Here is a 22,052-nt window from a genome sequence, read left to right on the forward strand (position 1 = left end):
AAATTTATATACATGTGTCTAAAATAAATATTTAAAAAATAAAGTCAATGAAATAATATAAAGAATTCTTATTTCTAAAAACTTTATGATTTTTATTTCGATTACACGTATTTTAAAATGATATTTTTTTTTAAATATAATGAATAAAAGTATTAAAATATATGTAAAAAAAATTGACACTATAATATGTTTGAAAATAAATCTTTACGCAATTTCACTTTGCGTTAAATGTCACGTGAAAAATTTTGACATTACAAAAGTAGAAAAAGATCTCGTAACATCTCTAATTGTAAAACATGAATTCGACTTTTGTACATTCGGATCAATGATCTGCCTTACTGTACGGCACTCTTGTAGAATTTATACGCGACATGATATTCGGTGCGGCATCGACAGAAGTGCGAATTAACGGATGATATATTCGTAACCTGTTTCCATTTTCCCGCAGCACACTAACGGCACGGCCGGTCGTCATGAATAACGATTCAACTCTCTAGAGAAGAGGTGGGGCCGCCTCACATGGATTTGTACGAAAGTGGCGTAATCGTTCTTTCGGACATAATCGCACTTGAAACGTTATCGCATTTTTATTGCATCAAGGCCGTGCATCGTTTACGTAAACCGCGAATTTTTCATTATCATGCAACTACATGCAGTAGAAAAGTTTCGCTTTCGGGTCAAACGAATGTGGGTTATTTATATCATTATTGAGAAACACTGTTCTCTAACGTTACATGGTCATTTCCATAAAGTTTATGACACTAATTATTGACAATAACGTCAAACACGTTTTTACTGTTATTTTAAGGATTATAATAGAACTAATTTAGAACTTGTGAAAATTCTGAATGAGCATTGAAAAGGAAAAATTTATATTATCTAAAAATTATTCTTCATAATTTTCACATTTTTTTATTAATTTTAATAGATTAGTTCTAAACAGACCCGTAACCTCTTTTTGTAAAATTTGTAAGAATGTATGACCGATATTATAATTCTGTGCATCTGTACGGTAAGACGTATGATCATTCGTAAATTTTATTCGATTTCTCATAAATCTTACGGATAGCAAGAAACTGTCTGTAAAGATATTACATAAAGTTATAAGAACTTGTTAAGAATTGTAAGAAATTGTAGAAAGAAGTTCTTGCAAGCCTTACGATTCTGCTTAGAATTAATTACCCGTTAATTACATAAACTCTCTTCTCTATATTATTTTTTCTGGAAACGCGTAGAGGATTAAATCATTATTCTCTTATTCATATATATATATATATAAGTATTTCGAAATTTAAGAATTTTAAAAGATAAGTAGCCACGTGAGAAGCGATAGAAAGGATCTGTCAGTCGTGTGTCAAGACATGCTTATCGTGACTTGTTCGTGCGCTATCGAACAAGTGACCTTAACAGGATAACGCTCATTATTACGCGGCAAAAGCAGTATATATTATCTATTCACAGCATCGTCGGTGCATCGAAACACAAAAGGTTACTAGGTTTCGTATTATCGTCGTCACTCCTCTATCGCAAAGCGTGATTTTTTTCCAAATTAAATTCTGTTTAATTCTAATATGAACTCAAGTTCGAAATTGTGCGATTTATGAAAATATATTTCTGCAATTTTAATACCAATATGATGTTAAAATTAATTCGTGAATATAAATATAATGAATAAAATACAAAAGAAATAATAACAGAAATTTCTTTTTACATTTACAGATTTCTAACTTTGATGTTGAAATGTTGCTTGATATATATTGGAATATATTAGACATTGAATAAATATTATATAATATCGATTACATAATTTTATATTCTAAAAAATATCGGTGTGGATTTAACTATATAATTTTTACCGTGTTAGTGTTAATACTAATACCAATACGATGAGAATTATATAGACGCCAACACGATGAGAATTATATAGATGCCGCAGCATGATGTTAAATCGACACTGATATTTTTTAGAGTGTATAAATATTTTTAATTAAATACGGTTTAAAACATACATTTAAAATTAACTCTATCCAGAATTAACTTCAGAATTAATTTCATTATCCATAGAATTAATTAATAATAAATGCAAAATTTTATCTTCTATATATATATATATTCGATCTTAATAATTAAGAGAATCTATCGAGGATCTATTTTAAAATCTGATTGCGAAGAAACGTAGACCCAAATTCATTCATAAGTTCTCCCGTCGTTTTATTTGCAAGTTAATAACCTTGGACCAACATGTTTTTAAAATAACGTAGTTTATAGCTAGACTAGCAATCAGTCAGCTCAAACAACAAAATTCTCAAACCTCCTCGCTTGTTCTTTTTCGCTAAATCACTATTGCTACTTGCGCTTCTCCCTAAGCTATCAATTGTCTTGCATCCGTGAAATCATTCCTCTATTTTTGCCACGCATTCACTGATTGCAAACGTATTATGGAGAATTCTCGTCCTTGGACGCAGATAAACGTCAAGATCTTCGTTAACAAGGCGATAATCGACGCGACTCGCAAAGATGACATTAATCCTAGGTCTATTGCGTCTATACATTTAAGCAAAAAACATTAAAGAATAAATAACAAGAGAATAGATTTGTATTACATTTTTCTAATATATAGCATATAAATCTAATATAAAATCAGCATATTTGTACATAAAAATTAATTTGTAAATATAACGCGAATAAATATGAAAATTATATTTTGTAATATATGACAATTTTTATTCTAGCTTTTTCTTCTTATTTTTTTCTCATTCTTTTTTTTTCTTTTTTTCTTTCTCAATCTCTCTCTCTCTCTCTCTCTCTCTCTCTCTCTCTCTCTCCATGCGTGTTTCCTCTTATAATTTATTATCTATTTTTAGCTACCTATCTTCGCAGAGATAAAGTGATAATCACACACTAAGCAATTTCTTGCTTCAGTGATGGAGCATCAAGTTAGTAAATCGAAAAGCAGTAGTGAATATAAAAATTCCATCTCTTTTTTTGTTTTGCAAAAACAGCTTTACTTTAGCTATTATAACATCGCTATTATGACAGAAAATTTCGATATCTCTTCTTTTTTAAAATTCATTCCACATAGCAACGATGAACACTAAAATAAAAAGCAATATTAATCAAGCTTTAATTCTACTCCAATCCGATTTTATTCTGGATATTTGATATTTGATTAAGTAAATTGATAATTATCAAGAAATCTCTATAATGTCAATGAAACAAGTACTTCATGGATTATTAATATTATACAAACACATGTTACATCACAATTTTTTTTCCATTATTTTTATCTAGATTAAATAAATTTGTAAATCTAATAATATTCTCATTACATAATTCATATTAGCAATTATTATTTGCAAGATGTCATATGTAATAAATTAAAGCAATGATTGCGTAACTATATCAAAGATATTAATATATATAATAATAATCGATTAAATTAACTTAAAATTTGTTAAAGATTCTTTATATTAATAAGAATAATAAAAAATAAATACATATAAAACATGAAGGCTATAGGAATCAATACTAGTTATAAATTTGCGTAATTTCTAAAAGATATACATCAATATAAAACAATAAGAATTGCGTTAACTCTTATAGTCTTCATGTTTTATATGTATTTATTTTTTATTATTCTTATTAGTATATATATTATATTGAGAAAAAATCGTTCATTTGACTAAATTAATTTAGTTCACTTTTATTTCTTTTGATGAAGAATTTATGTATTTAAATTAAATATATTATATTTGACTAAATTATATACATTCTTCAACGAAAAAAATAAAGACAACTAAATTAATTTAGAAATAAACAATTAATTTAGTAAAATGAGCAATTTGTTTTTCAATGTCATTATCGCTTGTAATGTTAAGCATATAAAGACTATAAAAACATTTATAGTCTTTATATTAATTTCTCGGTTTATAAAATTTATAATAAATATCGTGCTCTTGAGAATACAAATAATTTTCAAATAAGATGTACATAAAAAGTCAACACGATATCCGATATAATTATTATGATATTAATATTATTATTGCGATTTTGAATCAAATAAAAATTCGAGATCGGATTTCAATCGCCACACACGACATCTATCCGAAGGGTGCATCTTAATGACATGTTCACTGAACGCCAAATGCCACAAGTATATTCTTGACGTGCGAAAGCATAAGACGGAATAATGCACAGAATAAAGCATAGTCATGTGTGATTAGACAACAACGCTGGCCATAGAAGAAACTCCGATTTTTGCATCATCTGACATTACGTCCCCTTTCTCCCTTCGCTACCTTCAACTGACTGATGGTCGCATTATAGCGACATGCATGTTAGATGCATCACGCATCCTCACGTCTTTGGAAACCTGTTCTGTCAGTGCTTTGAATAAGCGTCGATTCGTTGCTCGTTCGTGACGTGGACCGAAAATTTTCATTTTTATAGTACGGCCGAAATAACCGTGAAAAAAAGAAGAAAGAGAAGACAAAGGAGAAACTCAAGCATCTGCAGAGAGAAATGAAAAGAGAAAAAGGAAAAAAGGTTCGTGACAAGACTTTGAGAAGAGCTTGATACTCAAAGTAACTGACATATGCGTTTATTTTAAAGATAATGAAAAATAAGTATCACTTGAAGACAGCATCTTCACGCTTCTTCAAAACGAGGTTTTGAAAAATGATGTTTTCAATTGACGTGGTCATGCGTTCAAATCGAACTGATATTTTGAAGTAACTTATTTTGTAGAAAGTAAGGAGAGACGCAAAAAATAATCGTTAAAGCTTAAAAATAAGGTAAATTCAAGTATTGTAGCCATATGAAAAAGACCATATAGCTGTAATTTCTTTAATAATTGCTAAATAGAGCATTAATATAATCGCTTTACAAGTTTCATTTTATTCGAGTTTATCCTAAAATAATAAAGATAAACATTTCGACCCTTGATTTGGATCTCTTCAGTATAATACTGAACAATTAAACAAAAAAATTATTTCTAAAAAGAATAAAACCGATAAAATTGTGAAATTAAAATGTGGAACGTTGTCAAACCGGAAAATCAAATAAATATATTCATTATTTCGTGAAAGCCGTTAGACATCTACCGTTCGAGCAAATACATGTCGGAGAAAGTCGGATCCGGAAATGGTACAATTTTCGGCGGCGACTATCGTGCTTGTTTCCGGCCACGAATTCAAACTGAATTCGCCACAAAGTCTTGTCCATCACGTCGGGGCATTCGAGGGTGAAAACAAAACTTGATTTACGAATTCCGGTACGAACGATAGCTCGCCATGAAAGACAGGGAGGAAAGAAGATCGGTGAATTCGAGAAGAGGCGCTCTTACTTTGGTTCATGTTTACTTTCTACGAGAGACAATCAAAGGGAGGTCTCTTCCCGGGATGCTTTCACGATTGTCTTTCGCCGCTGTTCTCATGCTACCAGTGTTCATTGAGCCAATCGAGTTAACGCCGCGCAATTTACACGCGCGTGCTCCTTAATTTCGACCGCGGCGAAAGTGTTTTAACCTCGATCGAAAGTGCATCGAAATGCACGCACTACCACCATCGGGAGATGGCGAGATGGCTTTCGAATTTTTTTTATAGCTCGAGATGCGATTCGCGCGGGCTCGTTTCGCCCGCAGTAGACATTTACGTTCATCCGCTGCGTATAGTGGTCACCCCGGCTGTCTCGTTAACCATGAGATCATATAGCCCTACCTTCGACAACGGCCTGTCACTTACGTTTTAGATGGCATCCTAAAATCGTCTCTAGCAGAATGTGCAAGAATAAAGATATTACGAGAGTAGTCCACGTTGTGAATAGTTCACAAGTAAGCACATTGAAATAAATTTTATTCTTATGCATTTCAATTACCTTACCCTGAAAAAATACAAAATTTTAATAAATATTTATCTGAATAGTTGTAAGTAAATATTTACCAAATGTAAACATATGTTTATTTGATACATAAATCATTAATTAACTTAACTATAATTTTTTTTATTAAATAAATGTTTACTTGGTACTATTAAAAAAAATACGTATTAAGAGTTAAAAATATGTATAATTTTTTTTTTCAATACAAACGTTATTAGTATTATATATAATAACGGATTTAATATAACTAAAAAAATCAAGCAGAAGCTTCTGGTCCCAGAAATTCGAAGCTGTATCGATTTCCAGAACTAGCGAGATAAGAATTTAAGGGCAGGTCGGTCGGTGAAATTACGAAGGGGACTGAATGGCGCCTCGCACCGTCACGGTCGACCGTTCCATTTCACGATCAGACCAAATAACTGAAATTCATATACGAAAGTTGGCCGCACTTAAAAATACGGATCCAAGGCGGGTCGCCGATCACGGTGTTTTCACCGAGTATGGATACACCCGCAAAACGCGAGTGAAACGTCGTAATAATTATATATTACGCTCCCGGAGAAGTAACCGCGTCAGTCACTGCCAGAAATCGCAATTTTGTGAACAGGTCGTCATGGAGAGGCTTTCGTTTTCGCTATACTACTGTCTCATTACGAAAATTTTTACGCATTTAACTTCTACCGGTTAAAAAACTCTCGTTCCTGACATGTATTTAATTTGCACACGCTTGTGACTCTAATTTTCTCCCATTCTAGCTGTATATGTAATTATTAAATTAACAATAAAACAAACATCTATAATCATTTCAAATAAAACGAAAGGAAAAAGATCTATATTTTGAAGAAATGAATAACCAGAGATGTCATTTTGATAAAAAAAAAAGTAGTATTCCCATTTGCTAACCAAGAAAATATTATCATATATGTTCGGTCATGAAAGCACGTAATAGTAATATGATACGAACAAATAAAATGATCATAATAGTAAGATCATAAGTTAGAAATCCTTTCCTTATCGCAATAATACGTATTTCGTTGTGTCTCCGCAATAATATCTTTCGTTGCGCAAGATTCTCTCCACGACAATTTTTGCCGACGTTGTATTTTCTCCTGGTTCCATTTTGTGGTCGGGAGTGAAGAGAGAAGGATGAGATGTAATTCACGGTGCTCGTCATGGATTGTATGACGGAAGAGGGATCGGCTTCAATTTATCTGCATAAATGACAGTATGATTTTGTCTAACGGCATATGCATATCGATAGCATCGATATGCATTGATATCAGTGGCAATTTAATTTACACTCTATCATATTCCGTTATATTTCCGTTATACTTACACGAATGTAAATATGTTAAATTAGATCTTATTTAGACCTAATTTAGATCTCATGTTTATATTAAATTTCAATAAACTGGCAATTTATATCTCTTAATTCCTTCTTGTATAATAGTACACCGCTTAGTTACATAATGCAATTAAATTACTTTGTATAAGAGATCATCATTAATCTGTGCATTAAGAATCACACATGTAATTATACTTATTTAAGCATTTATTTATTGGTGCTGATTTCATTCTAATAAAGCAATTATGTTTCTAGTGATTAATGAAATTAATGTCTATGTTGATTTCATTCCGCCGAACACAGTCAAATGTAGTATTTTTCCGTAATGTTTCCATTTATTTTTAAAGCTTAGCTTTGCATTCGCGATATCTCTACATCTTTTTCACTTATTGATATGCGCAATTAATGAATATAAAATGCAATTGCGTCACGAAGTCTGTCAATTCGTTGACATCACTGCCGATCCACGAGATTATTTCCGTTGATTACTATTGATGATAACTATAAAACGAAGGCTGTCTGTAATACGCGCCATACAAAATGTCCAAGCAAAGCAAACTCAGAATAAGTCTGATGTTTAAACAGAGTATAGGCTTCCCTTGGTTTATTCATGTACGCATTAACATACAGAACGAAGGGCTCTGTACAGACGGTACCATACCGGTATTATACATTCGCCAGCAGTCAGTGATAATCCAGAACGATACATCACGTCGCGGGCGTAAAATGCGAATTACTAACGAGATCCGGTTCGCTTTCACAAAGATGCGAAGTCCTCGCCTGTTATTCCCGCTAAACATTCGCAAACGTGTTTGTAGATGGAATTGCTTTACCACGTGGACAAAAATGCTAAACTCAGATATAAATTCGACATGCGAAACGTTTAAAGAAGTTACACAATCCGTATTGTACAACGTATCTTTACCAATTTGGAGTTGATTTTTCTTTAATGAAAACGTCGCAGGAGATTAGCATTCAATACAACTTTCTAATTCTCAACATTGTACGTTTTTACAATAAAGTCTCAAAATTGTGCTAAGGAAAGTCCATATAAAATCAAGCAAAGGATATGATATGATTTTATCATTTACTCTTGTTCAATTCTCGCCAAAGAGAAGATCCTTCTTTTCCATTATGCTAAAATCAAGCATTGAGTGACTTTGACATTTTCGTCGAGGATAAATCAACTTCAAACTGATCAAACAATCCGTTATTTATAAAGGAAATGTGCAAAACGTGTACGAGATATTTTTTTCCTGTTTAAATATGTATACCGCATTTAATTACATTTCATGTTCAGTTATATAAAAATTCTGACACACATACTTTTATCTAATATTTATAAATTATACACGCTACTCGGAAGGAGAGAAACTATACAACGTCATATGCGCACGTTAAATTAAATAGCCACTAAAGAGCGAGGTTTTGTGATCGCCAAGTATAGTTGCTCGTCATTCTGACGCCTTTGCGGAGAAATCAAGCGTTTATGCCATATTGCCTGCGTCCGGTCAACGGACGCTTATTAATCCAATGATCTGCTGCGTAATCCAGCGTCGCTTATTAATCGCAACTACTATCGGCACCATCGCAAGAGGACAGAGTATCGCACTCGCGGACTAATGAGCTTCGCTCGAAGACAAAAAGAAACGGCCGTCTAATGAACATCCGATAATAAATCGCTCGCTGACGCGCGCGCGTCGCGAGAAAAGAAGTTCCGATGCAAATCGACTGACAATCCTTTTTGTTTCTGTTTCCGCGCGTTCGATAGATCAGATTCTGTCAAGAGAGAATCCTGATTCAATAAATAAGAACGGAACGACACGTCGCGGTCTGTATAATCTTTGTCGCTCATGCGAATCGCCGTTTCACCAACACGATTGGCGACAATCCGTTTCTGACCGATTATTTCGCTCGCAATTGGCTAAGAACGACCTCTCTTTATTCTTGAAAAGATTCTAAATTATATGTCTGCTGTTAGTACCGGTCTCCCTGATCCATAATTGTAATATAATAATCTGTGAGTACGGCGGAAAGTATAACCGGCTTCAATACACGAGGGTTTCGCCAAAAATCGAAATGCTGAGATTGGATGTCGTTGGGACTTACGTAATTATTAATGTAAATGTGTAAGTACGTTATAAATGTCATACTGTTCTTTTTTTATGCTAATTTATGCAAAAAAATTTCTTGTTTTTAAATAAACTTTCTTCGCAATAGATTTCTTATGTAAGTGTATTAAGATCGAAATGCATTAAAATGTAAAGTTGTTGCATGTAAAACTCATTAAAAAAAACATATATCCATATATATATGTCCACCCTACATAATATGCACACAATCAATTTTTTTATTAATTTATTACTTATTATTTATTATTTATTTATTATTTTATTATTAATTTATGCTTAATATGTATAAGAATAAGTCAAAGTGATATCATAATTACAATACATTTCTTATTTGCTAATAATTAAAAAAAAAATTTTTTTTGCGTGTGCTGCGACTAAAAAGTTAAATATATATTTAGCGCAAGATACGTTCAATAGAAATACCCCAACAAAAATCATGCTTTTACATCAATACATCACACTGGGTAAAAAAAATGCACGTACGCAGGAAGAAGAACTTTATCCTTGCCGATGTTTATCCCGTCTAGTCCGCCTGCGATAATTACATACATTACGTTACAAAAAAAAAGGTACACAGTCGAGCAACGCGAATCCACTACACGAAACGTCGTGTTTCTGAACATTATTGAGTTTATATACCATATTTATACACCATACACGGTTACGTTTCCTGGAATGAGACTTAGAATATGGGCTCTATATCCCACGAGAAATTTATTCGTATCACGAACCTCCAGCACGGAGGTTGGTCCGCTCTTGTCTGGCAGTAGAAAAGTCGGGATGTTTACTGGAACTGGACACGTACTAGATACTACTCTGAGTGCCGGCCTGCCTATTCGCCATGAAAAGGCGATTGCGAGATATTCGCGGGGTATCCCGCGGGCATTCGCGCTCTTTGAGAGCGTGAGGCTTACATAAATGTTCTCGCGATGCCACCAACAGGCGCGTGAGATCGACGATTATCTATGTCGCGGTAATAAAAAGGTAAGCGTTTTCAATTAATTTCTCTACGTGACCATTCGCGATTCCATAATCCCGATTCCGAGATGATAGACGCTGGTACACGCCCGGTATTTGATATATTCGAAGCGGTCGCCAACGATTTATTTTAGACCTACGCATATTCGTCTCACGCGGCCACCTTGAAAGGTCAATCCCCTCAGATCGCGTGATTTTTTTTCGAAAAGACGATTCTTCGTGTATGGTGTAGAATAGAATATATTTTACTAATAGTATATATTTTATTTAACTCTTACAGTCGTATGTACTTCATATTATATATATTAAACTAAAGATCAAGAATTTGTAGGAGGGTTATGAAAGTCATGTCTAAAATTTGATTAAAAATCTGTTAAATGTTTCATTCATAATGAAATTAATTCGTAAATAAAATTAATTCAATTCGTAATATCAATTTTATACGAAAACGATTTTGTTGAAGTAACTAAAAATGTAATTAGATATAGGTTGGAAAATAATTTTGTTGGATTATCAAAATAATTATGAAATTGTATAATTAGGGAACTCAACAAAAAACCAGTATGATGAGCAATGATGAGTCAAAAACTTTTGACATTCTATCAATTTGAATGTCCAATATAAATTTTGATTTCTATCTAAACTTTTAGGTATTTCAAAATCATTCTTTCCGTATATTGATGTTGCTTTTAAAAAAATAAAATCTATTATATATTCGCAATAAAGCATAAATTGCGTATTATATTAAAGAAATTTGTGAATAAATAAAGAATTTTTTGTATTCATTGCTTGCTCGAATCAATTTTATCCTAGAAAGAGAGTAACAATCATGTCATGAACTGAGTATCACATGAAGAAAACTAATTAACTTTTGCAATGAAACCTTCAGAAATGTCGATTATTAAGAGCGAAAATTAGAAGTAACAAAGAAGCCACTGCGTAAATTAACTAGGTAAACTATTGTATAAATTTATGACAACATCCTGATATGCGCTATGAACTGTAACAAGGACAGGCGGAAGTTGTATATTATTGTTAACGACGATATTGCTCGAAGAAAAAATAATGACCCACAAATTTAATGACTGTACTGAAAGTTTATTTACGAGTCCATTTATCAAGTCCAATCAAGAAATATCGTCGCTTTCTCGCGCACGCAAAATGCATGTTCATTTCGAAAAAAATCACGACGCATTCACGATGTCTCTCATCATCCCTCGTTCCCTTTATAAAGAAACAATCATTGTATGCAATCCTGATTCACAGAAAAGGAATTTTGTCATGGATCGTTAAGTGTCTGGAGTAATTATAAGGATAATTCACCAGAGTATATAAGCAAAAGTAAGTTTCCAAATTCATTAGCAATTTTACAGACAGATATTTATTATTTTGCTTGAATATTAACCTCCAAATTATTTTAATTAATAAGTTTAATAAATTTTAATTAATTACTGTTATAACATAAGGTTAAATATTCATTTATCAAATTATTATATTCACTTATTTAAATAATTTAAAATTAACGTTTAAATATTAATTTCAGTGTACATATAACGTAGATTATAAAGTCGTTTTTATCATATATTAATTATTATATAAATTATTATACATATATAAGTATTGATAAATATTAAATTTTTATAATTAATAATTTATCGTAAAAAAATGTAATTTTGGCAATACAAGTTAAACAACACATTTAATCATTATTGCAAAAGATTTAATTTATGTAAATTGTATTGATACAAATAGATTTAAATTTTTAATTATGTATAAAAAATAAAATCTTACTACTAATATATAATTTTAGAGCTAGAAAAAATTCTGTATAATAAATAGGAAAACAAGTGAATGGATTTCTCGGCGAGAGGAATGTTTTGTAAAATAAGCAATCGATTTAATGATTAGCTTACACGTGAATGATATAGTAGGAATGAACATAAAAAAACTCATAAAATCAACGAAATCAACATGTAACCATCACACCTTTCCACACCTTCAACCACTATGCTGATTTTTTTATTTGCAAAAGAAATCTTATTATATCTCAGAAGTTTAGAAAATAATTATTAATAAACGTTCTAACTAATATAAAACAATAGCGTTACTTAAGAAGATTGTAAAATAAATACAGTTCAGATAATTAAACGTTCCAATAATGAACGTTCTTATAATCGAACCTTAATTAGGGTAATTGGAAATAATAGCTCTTACACTTGTCAGATTCATTATTTGCAAGTAATAACTCTGATGCACTTTTGACAAGGAAGTTCATCGAACATTCGATAATTTTAAAACTAAGTGCGAGATAACGCAAACCTTCATCATTTCGCGAATCATCTCTCATGCATTGAATTTCGATCTCTAAGATTTCACAATTAGAACAGCTGCATAAAATGTTGTTACTGTCGACCGAAATAAATTATGACAACTGCGACAAGTAACAATTTACTTCAGCCTAACACTGCCATTATGGTGGAACATTTGCAATGATGATAAGACAGTTAACGATTAAAAAAATTAGTTCAAAAAATTCTGTAAGTTTCTTTTATAGTAGTCTAGTGTAATACTTTATAAATAACACTTGATACGTTTACGGTAAATTTTTGTTCATAAATTTTATTCACTTTTAATACTAAATAAACTCTCTAATTTGTATACAATTGTTACTCAATAATATTTCGATTATTATAATAATTTTTTTATGAATAAAAAATTCATGTAAGCCTGATCGATATTCGCTCAAAAATTTCTTTAATTGGTATTTGAGTGTACCTCAATGTATATCATTTTTCGTTTTCAAGATATATTAACTTGAAAATATTTTTTCCATATAATATATTTACGGGAAAAGAGTTATTTTCAAATAATATATCTTGAAAACGAAAAATAATATTAAAACAAGTTAAAACGTATTTTATAGCTAAAAATTGATACTTTCGCGTGATATAAACGAAATTTAGAAATAAAATTTGCTGCTACAATATCATAAAAACCTTTAAAATCGTCGTGTTTTATATTTCTGACGCTATTTTTTTTTAAATAAAAAACTAATAATCAAATTTAAGTAATGGATTTGTGTTCAGCAGGCAAAAATACATTGGAAATGAAATTATTCACATTCGCGAAAAAAAAGGATCAAATTTTATTGCCCAGTGTAATTGGCGCCCCGAAAAAAAAACAGGATTGGGAAAGTTACTGTATAAATTACTTTTATAAGATACTTTTTAGGTTATCTTATATGTATTTGTTATAAAAATTGAGTACAAAAAATAATACAAAATTGGAGCAAATGATAAAATATAATAATATAAAAAATAAAACACTCGAACTTACTGCACTCAATTTCTACAATAAAAAGTAATTTATCAGTAACTTGTAAAGTAACTTTCTCAACCCTGGAAAAAAATATTCGAGGATAACGAACCTGCAGCGAAGTGTCTACATTTTACGATCGCGAGAAGCAGCAATCTCTGTACCGGTTTAAAGTCGCGCAATAGAGAAAATTTAAAGGGTAAAACTTACCCCCAATGGTTTAATCCATCCGGTATCATATCCAGAATGTCATGTGGCACAATCAAGAGAAAGATATGAAAAAATACAAAACTCTTCACCACCAAGCGCGATGCGAAGCGGAACTCACGGTCTATCCGGGACCGCGTTTGCGATCCGTGTCACCGCGTATTCGCACAATTACCGTTCCCGTTGATGTCACTCCCGTTTGCGCTCGAATACGAATGACCGCCGAAACGCGACGCCGGTCGTCGCGTCGAGTTGAAGATTGAACTGAGTATTTTCCGTTATTCCTTTGATTTATTATTCTTTTTTTTTTTTATGGAAACGTTAATTATCCGGAAGAACGAACAGTGGATCGCGGCGAGCTTAATCGAGAGGAGAGGAAACAAACGGAGCCAACAAGCACGATGAACCGAGCGGGCCGAACGTCGGCGACCAAGTGAGAGGCTAGCGGCACCGCCGCGCAAGTCGCGTGACGTCACAGAGTCTCCTCTCTTTTTTGCCATTCCACGGCGAGCACCGCGCGCGAGAAAGGTGCCTGTACCACCTCGCGGACCCCTTCTCTTCATTCGCGATGCCCTTCTTCTTAGTGAGGTGCACTACCGAGCGCGGAGGAACATACACACTCCTCGATGATAGCCCACGCACTTATCGTTTCCGCCGACCAAATTCTTAGCATTCACACACAGTTGCACAGTTCATGATAAACCGGTAACCGTTTCCGGCGCACTGAAAAAAAAGAGTCTGGTAATAACTACCAAATATTCAGTAAAATAATTTCCAAATGTTCAGTTAATATAACCGAAAATAATTTTATTTTTTTATAATCAATTTTTTATAAACATTTAATAATTATTACTAAACGTTTAGTTATGTTATTATGTTTGATGATATCTACTAAATATTTAAAAAGTAGAATTATTTTTGGTTACATTAACCGAACACTTGAAATTATTTCAATTAACATTTGGTAGCTATTACTAGGTCCATTTGCTCAGCGTGTTTCGATCGAACAATGATCTAACGATCTGCGATTCAAGACAGCTCAAAGTCCAAGTTCTTACCGAAAAAAAGATTATTAATGTTTTATTCATAGCCTTGTGAATAGTGTAGATAATAGAACGGTGACACACTTTGATACTTATCGTTATGACTAGACAAAGATGTTCATCATTGTAATATATATATGTATATATATATATATATATATATATATCTGATTCCAATCTGACGTGAAATTGAAATTTATTATCTTTTAGAAATATGTCATGTATCATATGTCAGTAAGTTTTAAACAATCTAAGTCTAATAATAAATAAATGAATATATAAAGTGTTTTCGGCTACAGGGAGAAAATTTAAGAGTAATTCTAAATAAGACGGAATCAAGAATGATAAAATTGCGAATATAGCTTCGTTTCTTAAATCATAAATGTATAAATATTCGTGTAAAAAAAATGCTTGAAGCACGTATATTTAGACACTAATAAATGATAAACTTTCCGAAATTTTGTTATTCTTGATTTTATAATTCTGAATGTTTAAATATTTGTAAAAACTTAACGCGCAAGAATGTTTAAACGTTTATAATTAAAAAACAGAGTAGCAACCTCAATTTTTTTTGTTGTTCTTGATTTCCATTTTATATTTAATCATTTAGAATAATTCCTTTCCCTCTGCAAATACGAATATATATATATATATATATATATATTCCTATATCTCGTCAGAAAGGAATCATTTTGGAAAGAGCTTTGCATAAAAGTATTATATATAATCATTGATAATCAACTCTAAATATATTGAAACATAAATTGTTATCAGACGAAAACGATTAAGCTGATGAACTTAATTTCTCATTTTTTGAATTTTTTGATTGTGTAACTTTATATGACTCGAAATAATATGATAATTATTTTATAATTATTGCATCATTAGAGAGTTGTTATAATTATTATATAATTCATTGTTACAATAACTGTGATAAATGTTCAAAAATTCTTCCTTCTAAAAGAATGCAGGCTTCGTCGAATTAATGACTGTCCAACTATTTCTAATTAAAAAAAATCTAAAAAAATCTACAAATTATTTACATAAATAATTTCTCCTATTCAAAAATACGAATAATTATTAAGGATAATTGAGAACAAATTTTTGAATGGTGAGATTGCATATAAATATGTGATCAGCCTCTCTTCCTAACCAATAAATTGAATATATATATCATAAATATATATTATATATTATACAGAAAATTGTTTAAAATTAACCTCATTTGGAAGCTTATGTCTAAAAAATAGTAGACATAGAAGTAAAAAAAAAGTGACAAATGACATACGTATATCTTAAAATTGACAAGCTATATCTTAAAAATTCGAACTGATGGAATTTTTCTGACGGCAGATTCAAAGTCAGAGCGTCCCAAAATATATTTTAAAAAAGTTGTTTTCTTTTTTTGCAAAAAAATTATTCCAAATTTATTAACTAGTATCATTAATGTAAATGTCAGAGATACGCTCCAAATTCTTTCGTAAAATTTATATTCGTAAAATTTAATTTAAATTCGGCGGTTCACGTCTCGATCGATTGATCGCGACACCCGTTACATGGGATCGTTCGCGCGCGTTCTTTCAACGAGGGGGGCACAAAGGGAAGAGCGAACACTTTCACGCGGAGGCCGAGTTAGTAAATATCATGGCCATATTTTCTAGCCGCTCGTCCCATTCGCTCGTATACAACAACGGACACAGCTCCTCCTGCTCGCTCGCACGTCATTACGCACGTCGCGTTCTCGCCTTCTTACTTATTCGTTTTCCCCCTCGTCGCGATGCGGAGATAGACGTGGCCCTTCGTTACTTTTCCCCATCCCTTCCCTCCGGATTATAATCACCGCGCACAGATGCTTCGGCATTCCTACACCTTGATTATCCTTTATTACGACAGCGTTTGCGCGCGACATATGTGCCTGAGCTTCGTTAACGTACTGTCGCGAATTACGAGAGGGATTTAATCATTCTGTCAAAACGATCGTAATAACATAATTTAAGTATCCGGATTAAAAGTCGTTTATATTCAGCGGTGTTCTTTATATTCACACTCAGGATCATGCATGAGAAAAATCAAAGTCTTCCTTAGTTCTGATCATGAAAAACAAAGGTTTAACTAATAACTTCATTTTGTAATTAACTTGTAATTTAGACTCCTCATTCAACTTGATGATAATGTAAAAATTATGATTTTTCTCTAGCTGCAATTAATGAATAGACTGATGATTTTGTTGTGATAACTTTAAAAATATTACTCACTACAAAATCATTAATGATAAACCATAGGGAGAAAAATACAATTTTTACGTTATCATCAAATTAAGTTTAATCACAAGTGAACTAGGAAATCTCGGGCTATTAGATTTGGATCAAACTACGTGTTTGAAATATTACAAGTACATCATGTAAGTAATTTAATATGGGAATATGCACTTCCTTTATCCATATCTGTTTGTTTAAATACACTTGAACAAATTTATTTCCATACGACAATAATATATAATATCATTTTTTATATAAATGAACGAAGAAAGAAAAATCAAATTCAATTAAAACAGGTTTTGACGCCTAATAATTTTTATTTGAATTTTACAATTTCCCGTTCAAATAAACTGCGCGTCGATTATTTGTCGGTCTTGAAACATCTAAGCTAAAACTGAAATAACGTAACAAAATAATTAAAGATAAATAATTTAATAATACTGATTAGTGAACTCCTTTAAAGCATTGTAAAGGATTTACAATATTATGAAAAATATCAGCCAAATTATTTTTTATATGTGTTGAAAACCACGAGTATAGCTAATTATAAAATATAAGTAATTAACTGACCTCAATACTTGCAAACCTAATACTTGTTAATTTCGTCATTAAGAGATAATGAGATGAAACGTATGTGGCAAAGAAATCTTAATCTATATATGAATATACATTTTTCATCCTACATCACTTCACCGCACAGATACGTGATTAGCTTCGATAAGATCTTCTGCGCGTACCGCCTATCAATCGGATTAAGAATTTCCTGAAATTTTCATTGTCCTGTCGCGGATTTCCGCGAACATCGCGAGTCTAATTGCGAGCGGCAAAGCTATCGCAAAGTGCGGAAGCGAGGCTAGTTTTACGATCAAGACTTTTTCTACGACTTTACAGCTCAGCGGCATTGGCGTCTTGACCAGTGGACTTGAAAAGAAGAGAAAGAAGAGGAAGAGCGATAGAAGAAAAAGGAGATTAAAGAAGAGGCGCACATATCTGCCCATGAAGAACGACAGGATGACCCCTTCTCAAGTGCATCGTCAATTGCTTGGATGTTCAGGATACGCTGTTCTTAGGTAGGTGATGCAAAAGGACGAGAACATTATCTCTCCTCAATCAATCCTAAATTGCAGAAAAAAGCATCTCCTTTAATTTTCCATCGTCGTAATTTCGATCGTCATAAATATACCGGGTATCTCTCATTATAGGTAATAACGATTAAAAAAACTATCAAAAATCAAAGTGTATTTTGATTGTAATAAGTCGGTAATACGACGCCGATGAATGATTGTTAAATTCATAATGTCAATTAATTATATCCAATTTGAGTTATTTTTAATTATTTCTGTATGCAATGTTCCATTGTTTCCATACTTGTAATCAATATGTCGTTAATTTAAATAAAACGATAGAGTTAAGCAATTTAATTCAAGAAAACGTATTAAATTTTATTCAAATTTAGCTTATTATCTAAATTATTGTAGATTAATCTAATTGAGGAAAATGAAAAATGTTTTGAAGAATTGCTTCGTTCCTAAATTTCAAAAGATATTATTATTAAGATTCATACAATATATACGAGATCATATTTCCTTTTTGCGAAGAGACATTAAATTTTACTTTAATTGATTTCTGACGAAATCCGTGTTGACTTCGCGAAAGCTCACACAATGATCGCCTTAATATCACAGCTTCCTGATCATCATTATCCTGAATTTCTCCATGCTGATAGGAACAATCCTATTCATGAGCTACTCGATTTTTAATATCCGGAGCAAAGAAAAGATAAAGATGAAACGAGTGAAAAGGAAACATTGCCGAAACCCAATCGTGAGTTCTAATTGTAAAATAGAAAGCGCGAGTTTTTAACGCAACGAAGATCGTCAGATAACGATGAGATGACGCCTCTTGAAGCTTCATTGAGCACAAATCGTAATTAGGAAGTATACACGAAGCCACTTTCCATTGTTCACACAATGGAAAATACATCTCCATATATAAAAAGAAAAATCACAAAAAATAAATAGGAAAAGTAACTCACACGAAAGAAATTTTCTTCACATTTGTAATAAGAAAATGAGTCTCTCGTGCAAAGAAGGTAAAACTGCGCCTTGAAATACGATGTTCGCACGATAAAACAGATAAATTCATTTCTATTGCCTGGAAGCAGTTAGCGGAAAGCAAGAAACATAAATAGCATAAAAGGAATCTACTTCGCATTTGTAAAAAAAAGAACCGGATTTCTCAGAAGTAGAAAAGGTAACGATGGGCTAATATTAAATTGTTTTAATCGTCCATTTTTGCGTCACCCCGAGAAGAAGTGTGACACGGTGCTGAGTCTGCCTGCTATTTGAAAGTCACTGTATTACAGCTAACATTATTAGCACGATCTACGATGCGAGATAACAGCGACAGTTAAGCGAGCACGCTTCTCATGCTTTTCTTTTTTAAATTTCCACCTCATATAAATATAATCGCTTTCGATCTGAAGATTTCACTAGATGCAAACTCAATTCCACGTCGTGACGACCCTGTATTTGAACTCATATTAAGAACTGCTCGGGCGAATGAAGAGGACTCTTATTAAGTGTATCTAGATATAAATATTTAAATATCTAAATATAATGATATGATATATAAGTATAATATAATTATTAAAATAATTATAGACATATTAGTTCGTAACTCTTTCCTTAATATCTTATATAAAAGAAAATAAAAATTAATCTAGATTTCTGATAAAATTAAATATAAAAGTAATAAGGAAAAAACTAATGGAAATTGGCACAGAAATTCCTTCTTGGGAAATTTTGAACTTTTACTCTATAATTTTGATATGTGTGATATACTTAACATACAGTCCAACTTTTAATTTTAACTTATTCGACTTTTTGATACCTTAAATGTGTTTTTACTAATTTTATTTATATTACTTTAATATATTTAACTTCATACGCATAATCTTGTGTCTACTAAAAATTATAAGTATTCGCTAAGATATTGTTCTAATGTTTGTGCATTGATTTCCGCGCGATTTCCAATTTTGACTTTTTTATGTTGATTGGCAAATTTTATTATATTATGATATTATTTTTTATATTAGTGTTATTACTAACAAAGAAATAGTTGGTGTATTTATTAACGAATATTAATACTTTTTATGTAATTATCTTAAAATTATTATTATTCTGAAATTATTAAACATATCCGAGTTTTTTTTTTATGAATGCAACTTCCCTGTATCTATATACATTTCCTACATTAATACATCAAAATTCAAGCATATCATCTTTATTATTCTCTGTATAACTAGATTTTCTATTTCACAAGTAACTGTGCACTTTGATATTTCATCTTAAATAACAACAGCAAGGGAAGCAAAATCGCGAAGGTGGAAGCAAAGAGGAAAATGTTAAGAATAATTAAGAGAGTCGTCGACTGGCACGACCGTAAGTCCGTGATCTTGAAGCGGCATTCTTGTGTCGTGGGAGTACTTCACATAGTTAGCATCACGGAAGAATGCAGGCGAAAGACAGAAGAACGTGAAATATAGAGGGAAAGAGAGGAAACTAGACAGAAACGGAGTCATGTACAGAAAAAAGGGAGAGGGGAGCGGCAACGACATAATTAATGATTTCTCCGTGGTAATTAGCGTTTTCACTGATCTTGACTCTATAGTCCTTAGATTTTATTAGGATATTTTTCTTTTGCATAACGGAATTCACGGATGAGCACGTTAATTTTTCGTATTTATCGTGATGTCGCTTAAACATATTCAGTTAAACCTACGATGCATTTTCAACCAGATTGCTCGCATTTGAGTAAATTACTAGAAATTTTTCTGCATTCTATTAAATATAATTATAACTTAATCTAAACTATAAGGAATATTCGGCATAATTGTATTCTAAAGTATCAAACATTTCGAGACAATAATAATTCTCTACGCATTGTACCGTTAACACGCGTATCAAAACAAAGATCAAGTTTATAAGCTTATCAGTTTAATCATAAAATATTTCCCCTGTAAGGTACGCCCATGAAATAACGGCACGCTGTACACTTTGTTCTTTGTATTTTAAATTAATTTCGATAGCTGAATTGTTATTGCATATTAATGTTTTTTTCGTGAACTTGTTAGCATCGTCTAAGATAACGATGAATTATGTTTGATCGAGAATGTTTTGTAATGGAAATGTCGCTACACAAATCGAGCGATCGGGTAGTTTTGCAATGCCAAGTGCAAAAATACAAAACGAGCCGTTTGATTACTTCGGACAACGCATGAATGTCATTGTGTATATGTTTGTGCCGTTGCCAAATTTGCAACTACCACCAGCTTTATCTGGAGTTTTGACATTAACAAATTTCAGATTAAAATTACACAGAAATTAAAATCGCAATTAAAAATCAAAAAATACTTTTATTATATAATGTCATCGGTATTTTCCATTGCAGCCAGTCCGAATAAAATTGGTGCAACCGACACTGAGATCTAGAGATTGAGTGTGTGTGTGTGTGTGTGTGTGTGTGTGTGTGTGTGTGTGTGTGTGTGTGTCTCGAAAAGGGACTATTTCAGATTTTCAGATTTTTTCAGTCATATATGTGACATACATGTAAAGCGTTTTGTCCATTAAGCTGTCTTTCACAATGCCTTCATTTAAACAATATTACATTAAATTGAACAATATAAGTAAATATTAATGCGCACATACATATGTAATAATCACACAAAAAAAAGTACTCTTTGCTGGGGTGGAGACCCAGTTATTCTTATGTATTTTGAATCGCTGATACGAATCTGACATCAAAATAGGACCATCCAGAATAAATTTTCAATCTAGATCGAAAAAAAAATCTTTTTTTTTTTTCATTTTTTACTCATTTTTTTATCTCTAGATTG

At 31.8% G+C, this 22,052-nt stretch overlaps 1 protein-coding gene across 4 annotated transcripts in view; it reads right to left on the bottom strand.

Moving 5' to 3' along the window:
- Positions 1 to 22,052, bottom strand: part of RhoGEF64C (Rho guanine nucleotide exchange factor at 64C) — a 121,842-nt gene that overhangs the window by 60,142 nt on the left and 39,648 nt on the right. The window contains exon 1 of one of the 4 annotated variants that reach the window (XM_087402720.1): positions 13,858 to 14,962. The exons of 2 other annotated variants lie outside the window; for them this stretch is intronic. The gene's annotated coding sequence lies outside the window, so the exon portion shown is untranslated. Of the gene's footprint in view, positions 1 to 13,857; positions 14,963 to 22,052 lie in introns of those variants that run through there. One more of the 4 variants, XM_011064320.2, reaches the window with a different exon arrangement.

This window comes from Acromyrmex echinatior, chromosome 2 (assembly GCF_024713525.1).
Source record: "Acromyrmex echinatior isolate Ae372 chromosome 2, ASM2471352v2, whole genome shotgun sequence".
NCBI classification, from domain to species: Eukaryota; Metazoa; Arthropoda; class Insecta; order Hymenoptera; family Formicidae; genus Acromyrmex; species Acromyrmex echinatior.